Source organism: Mandrillus leucophaeus, unplaced genomic scaffold, assembly GCF_000951045.1.
Source record: "Mandrillus leucophaeus isolate KB7577 unplaced genomic scaffold, Mleu.le_1.0 Scaffold631, whole genome shotgun sequence".
NCBI classification, from domain to species: domain Eukaryota; kingdom Metazoa; phylum Chordata; class Mammalia; order Primates; family Cercopithecidae; genus Mandrillus; species Mandrillus leucophaeus.
Window position 1 is genome coordinate 713,258 of NW_012106820.1, and position 6,876 is coordinate 720,133.

General features: G+C 39.3%; 1 protein-coding gene across 1 annotated transcript in view; it reads right to left on the reverse strand.

The window, feature by feature from the left end:
• OTUD7A (OTU deubiquitinase 7A) overlaps positions 1 to 6,876 on the reverse strand; it is a 201,619-nt gene that overhangs the window by 51,499 nt on the left and 143,244 nt on the right. The window lies entirely within an intron of this gene.

Consider the following 6,876-nt stretch of genomic DNA (forward strand, 5'->3'; position numbering starts at 1 on the left):
AAAAAAAAAAAACACCAAAACAACCAAACAAAAAAACAGAAAGAAGACAGAAAAGAAAAAGCATGCTCTCTCTAGACAGAATACCAGGAAAGGGGCAGCTTAGCAAGACAGTAGCTGCTTAGACATTTCCTCTTCTATTCCAGCCAAATACTGCAGAAAAAATTACAGACCGATTACCGCCCCTGCCAGCAAAGGTCTAGTGGGAAGCCTAGACTTCCACCCTCACCAGGCTGTAACAAGGTGCTCATCACTGCCTGCTCCATTGCCTGGGGAGTGTCAGAGAAGGCTGAGTTCAATGCTAAGACCTCAACCCTACTGGGTGGTAGTAAGCACCTTGCCCTCTATCTTCAGAGGACACATAGGGAGCCTGGATTTTCACACTCATCTGGCTGTAATGAGAATCTCCGCCTCCTCTCAGCTAGGGAGTACCCCTGCCAAGAAGTACCAAGCCCATTCCCCAGGTATCAACAGGGGCAGAGGGGGAACCTATACTTCAATTACCCTCTGGCAGTTGTCAGGCAATGGCCCCCTGAACCTACCAGAGTGGCATCAGGAGGTCTGCTAAAACACAAGATTTAAGTAAGACCCAGAGTCCTATAACTTAATACCCAATATATACCCTCTTAAATTAAAAAAAAAATCACTTATACCAAGAACCAGGAAGATTTCAAATAGAACAAGAAAAAATATGAAAACTGAGATGATAGATGTTAGAGTTATCTGACTGGGATTTAAAAGTAGTCATCCTAAGAATACTTCAACAAGCAATTACAAACATACCTAAGACAAATGAAAAAACAGAAAATGTAGTAAAGACATAGAAAGTCTTACCAAAACAATAGAAGATACAAAACAGAGCCAAATAAAGAATAAAAATATGGGAAGATATAATAGGGACTGAAAAATACAAATCTGATTTTAAAAACTCAATGGATGTGCTGAAAAGCAGAATGGAGAGAAGAGAATAAGAATCAGTGTGATATAAAGGTAGAACATAGAAATTACCCAATTGGAATAATAGAGAAAAATTAGACTTAAAAAAAAAAAACACACACGTACAGAACACAACTCAGGAACATGTGGGACTGCGACAAAAGTCTGGAGTCCTGTAGAAGAGGAGAAATAGGATACAGCTAAAAAAGTACTCAAAGAAATAATCACTAAAAAGTTCCCAATTTTTGCAAATGAACAAACAAACATACAGATTCAAGAAGCTCAGCAAACCCTGAACGGAAAACAACCCATAGAAACTCATGCCAAAATATCATAGTCAAACTTCTAAAACCTAAAGACAAAGAAAGAAACCTTAAAAACTGCCAAGGAGAAACAACGCCTTACTTATATGGGAAAAACAATTTTAAAGACAGTGGATTTCTCATTAGCTACCATGTAGGCCAGAAGGAAACAGGATCACATTTTTATTTTTTGAGACAGAGTCTTGCTCTGTCACCCAGGCTAGAGTGCAGTGGTGCAATCTCAGCTTACTGCAACCTCTGCCTCTTGGGTTCAACCCAAGTGATTTTCCTGCCTCAGCCTCCCAAGTAGCTGGGACACAGAGATGCACCACCAAACTTGGCTAATTTTTGGTATTTTTAGTAGAGATGGGGTTTTACCATGTTGGCCAGGCTAGTCTCGAACTCCTGACCTCAAGTGATCTGACTGCCTTGGCCTCCCAAAGTGCTGGAATTATAGGCTTGAGCCACCACGCCCACCCAGGATAACATTTTTTAAGTGCTGAAAGAAAATAACTGTCAGCCCAGAATTCTAAAGCGAGCAAAAATATTCTTCAGTAATAAGCAAGAGACAGATATATTTTCAGATGAAGTAAAACTAGGAGATTTTGTTCCTAGCAAACCTACCTTAAATAAATGGCTAAAGGAAGTTCTCTAGGCAGAAAGGAAATGATAAAAGAAGACATTTTGGCATATAAAGAAGGAAGAACATGGAAAGAACAAAAATATGGGCAAATATAGTAGACTTTCCTTCTCCTCTTGAGATTTCTAAATTATGTCTGATGGTTAAAGCAAAAATTATGACATTGCCTATCTGTTTATATGTTTCAATGTATGTTGAATAAATATTTAAAACAATCTTATTATAAATGGTAGAGAATAAAGAAGCAAAAAGGCAGGTAAGGTTTATATGCTTCGCCAATAGTAGTAAAATGTCAATACCAATAGACTTTGATAAAGTATGCGTATATTATGTAATAACTAGAACAATTCCCAAAAAGGTTATACCAAGAGGTATACTTAACAACAACCAACATTGTACAAGCTCCTCCAGAAAACAGCCAACATTACCCTGATACCAAAACCAAAGAAAGAAACTACAAAAAGAGAAAAATGCAGAGTAACACCTCTCATGAATATGATGCAAAATTCATAAGAAAATATGAACAAGTAGAACACAGTGACATATACAAAGAACTATATACCATGACCAAGGGATGCAAGGATGGCTTAATATTTGAAAATCAATCAATATAATTCACCATATTAATGGGCTACAGAAGAAAAATCACATAATCATATCATGAATGCAGAAGAAGCATTTGACAAAATTCAGTACTCACTCATAATTAAAAATTCCCATAAAACTAGGAATGGGGGGATCTCCATAACTTGATTTAAAAAATCTACACAAACATATAGCTAACATCATACCTAATGGTGAAAGACTGAATGCTTTACGTCTAAGACTGGGAAAAAGACAAGGATGCCCCCTCTCTCCACTGCTATTCAACATAGTATGAAAAGTCCTAGCTAGTGAAATAAGTCAAGAGAAAGAAATAAAATCTGTATTCACAAATCCGAAAGGAAGAAATAACACTATTCTTCTTAGTAGAGAACATGATAGTTCACACAGAAAATCATAAGAAAGCTACAAAAAAACACAGAGAATAAGCAATTTTTAAGGTCACAGGATACAAGATCAATATACACAAATCAATGGTGCAGTCATCCCCCAGTATCTGCAGAGGATTGGTTCTGGGACCCTTCCCCTTCTGACATATACCAAAATCTGTGTATACTGAAGTCTGATAGTTGGCTCTGTGGAAGTTGTATATATGAGAAGTTGGCCCTCCATATACATGGATTTTGCATCCTGTGAATACTGTAATTTTGATCCTCACTTGGTCGAAAGAAATCCACATATAAGTGGAAGTGGACCTCTGCAGTTCAAACCTGTGCTGTTCAAGGGTCAGTTGTATTTTACATACTAGCACAGATGTCCAAGGGGCCATGGAGCAACTGGAGTTTTCATACTTTGCTGTTGGGATTGTAAAATGGCACAATTAGAAAAACTTTTGGCAATTTCTGATACCATTCAACATACTCTGATATGGTTTGGCTCTGTGTCATCACCCAAATCTCATCCTGAATTGTAATGCCCATGTATCAAGGGAAGGTGGTAGGTGATTAAATCATGGGGGCGGTTTCCCCCATGCTGTTCTCATGATAGTGAGTGAGTTCGCATGAGATCTGATGGTTTTAACAGTGGCAGTTTCCCCTGTGCTCTTTCTCTCCCGCTGCCTTGTGAAGAAGGTGCCTACTTCCCCTTCCTCCTCCACCATGATTGTAAGTTTTCTGAGACCTCCCCAGCCATGCTGAACTGTGAGTCAATTAAACCCCTTTTGTTTGTAAATTACCCAGTCTGAGGCAGTATCTTTATGGCAGTGTGAAATGACTACTACCTACCTTTACCATATGACCCAGCAATTCCACTCATGAATATTTACCCAAGGGAAGTGGAAACATAAGACTAATACAAGAAATTCACAGCAGCCTTATTTCTCAATAAAACTAGTTGCTAACACATCTGGGATTGTGTCTCTGAAATAAATAGCCATTGGGAGTTACCTTGGGTTTTGTTTTCTAGTGAACCCATGTCAAGACATCTTCATTCACTCTTTCTCAGGAAGCTTCAGGAGAATGTACACCACAAAATGATGATGGAAACCAAAACCAGAGAAATACAGGAAACAGGAGGGAAATGGGTGAACAGCACAGAAGAGAGACAAAGGTAATCTCCAGGCTGATGGCCACAGGAGACTCTATCCAACCTGATGACAGGTGCACCTGCACTCATGGCTGCTTTTCAAAAGAATATGGCTATGGAAAGGATAAATAGCCTGGCTCATCTAATGATGGTGTCTTACATGTTAGGCAGGTGACACAAATGTCATCTTACATGTTACTTCTTGGATAATATTAAAATTGTTTAAAAATTGCTTCAAGTTTATGAATGGTTGTATCAAGTTTCTAATGTTATGTGAAACTTATAGTGACATATATATGTATGTTTTTATTTGGAGGATGAAATATAACATGCACCTCCTTAGGGCCTTCAACAATTTGGGAACTTCAATCAAATGAGAATGTTTATAACAGATATTTCCAAGGAGTTGTAACAGTATTTTAATAAAAAATTCTTTAAAAAAGAGAGAAATATTAATAGGATTTGAACAATTGAAGAAGCAGAACGTGTTCTACATTTCTACATTCCATCTGTCAATGAAACGTGGTGTAAATACACAGGAGAATACCATTCAGCTATTAACAAGAATGATGTCATTCATTGCAGGAACATGGATGAAACTGCAGGTCATTACCCTAAGTGAAATAAATCAGGCACAAAAAGACAAATATTGCATGTTCTGAAATATATGTGGGAGCTAGAAATTTGATCACATAGAGGTAGAGAGTGCAAAGACAGATACCAGAGACTGGGAAAGGTGAGTGATGAGGGAGGATGAAGAGAAGTGGGTTAAAGGGTACAAACATACAGTAAGATAGAGGAAATACATTTAATGTTTGATAGCAGAATAGGGTGATTCTGCTTAACAAAAATGCATTGTACTCAGGTGATGAACACCCTGACTCAATCACTACACATTATATACATGTAACAAAATTTCAAATGTACCCCATAAATTTGTACAAATAAAAAAATCCAATTTTAGTAAAAGGTGTTGCTATCAGAATAGAAATAATGAAATATGAAGGATAAAGATTGCAAATAATGCTTGAAAATTAAGGCTCTCAGAAGTATATTTATTTTAGAGTCAGAGTTATTGCCTAATGTGTTGCGATATTAATAAAGTTTAATATAATAAAACTTGTTGGTTATTTGTTTAAACTGAATCCCTATCGACTCTTCAGTGCTTTTTGGTTAAGATTCAGTGATTCCATTGTAAGAAGTGGCATTACTGATAAAAAATAACTGTGCCCTTAATTCTAAACAAAAGCATGTATTAAAATTAACACTATAAAGTTAAGTAGACATTTATTTATTATATGAAGATGTTAATGCTTATGCTAACTAATTGGCATATTCTTATCAACTACAAGTCACCTTACTAAAGCTAACTGAGAAATGCAAGTAAGGGCCTTAACTGACAGTACTACTGGATGGACTGTTGTGGACATCATTGGAAAAAACATGCAGTTACTTAGTCACTTCTTTTTCTCTAGGCTGTGAAATAGCAACCTGTCTCACTTGACTTTTAAAAAGTGTGTATAACAACCAGGCTGGGATATAGTAAAACTGGGTTGCCACAAAGTAAAATAAAATGACAAGATCTTTGCTTACAAAGGCATAAAACTAAACAGAATGGCTGTAACACCTGGAAACCTGACACATTTGACACTCAAGTGGGCAGCCTCGTTCATCCTCTGCATTGATCTCAGCTGCTAGTGCTCTGGGCAGCCGTCAGGGAGTACGGAGAACATGAGTAGACAATCAGGGAGAGGAGGGAAAGGGAATATGCTAATGAGGCAGGTGGTCTGCATTTCTGTGGCAGACCTGGTTGTTTTGCCCACCCCGTAGCTTTTCCCTCTCATCCTCGCGGACAGAGCCCTGCTTGTGTCTGGGGCTTTTCGGGCAAGCCTCCTTGCCTGCCCCATGGGGCAACGTGCAAGTGTTCATACGTCCAAGACGATCTGTGCAATACCATCCCCCTTGCCAGGGACTGCTGTCACCTGGCCCACAAGATGTAACAGGAAGCCTGCTGGGGCTTGCTCCTCCTTCACAAGGGCCATAATCAGGGGCTCTCTCTTGCTGCCCTGAATGATGTAGTGTGAGGATGTGTGACCTGATGTGGCCACAGCTATACTGAATCCCCAGATGCAGCCAGCACTGACCTGCTGGGGAGAGAAGAGCAGGGTGCTATGTGTGCCTGGGTCCTCCATAACACTGTGCAGCTGCCAGCCCTGCCATGAACATCCCTGTTTTCAGACTCTGAGTTGTGTGGGATAATGATGACCTCACAGTTTCAGCTCCTGCTGGCTGGGTCAGTGTGTTCTGCTCACTGCAGTACCTTCACTAAATCAACTAGCTCTGTGTCAGGGGATGTTATTCCCATTTTACAGAGAAGGAAACTGAGGCTCACAGGGAGTAAGTAAACTTGCCCACGATCCGCGGAACCCTCACAGGAGCCCTCACACACCTGGGACAAAATCAGATCACAAAGAAGGCCAGTCTAATTTTGTTTGTTATGGTTGAGTTTGTGGCAAGTCAATTTTAACTTCTCTGACCTATGTGATTTCAGAAGCTGTATTATTGAATAAGGAGCAGAAGTGGAGCTCAAATTTTCTACAGTGCCAAGAGCAACACATTCATCACTCAAAACCAAATGAATGTCACTCCTCTGCCATATTTCTCCAGCAAGTTCCTTTCAATGTAAAAGAAAAGAAAAACGAGTAAAGATCAAGCTGAAGTTCCCTCTATCTGCCTCCCCCATTTCATTCTCATTCCCTCCTCCCTCGCTGTAACATGAATTTCATTCTCATTCCCTCCTCCCTCGCTGTAACACCAACATGAATTTCATTCTCATTCCCTCCTCCCTCGCTGTAACACCAACATGAATTTCAT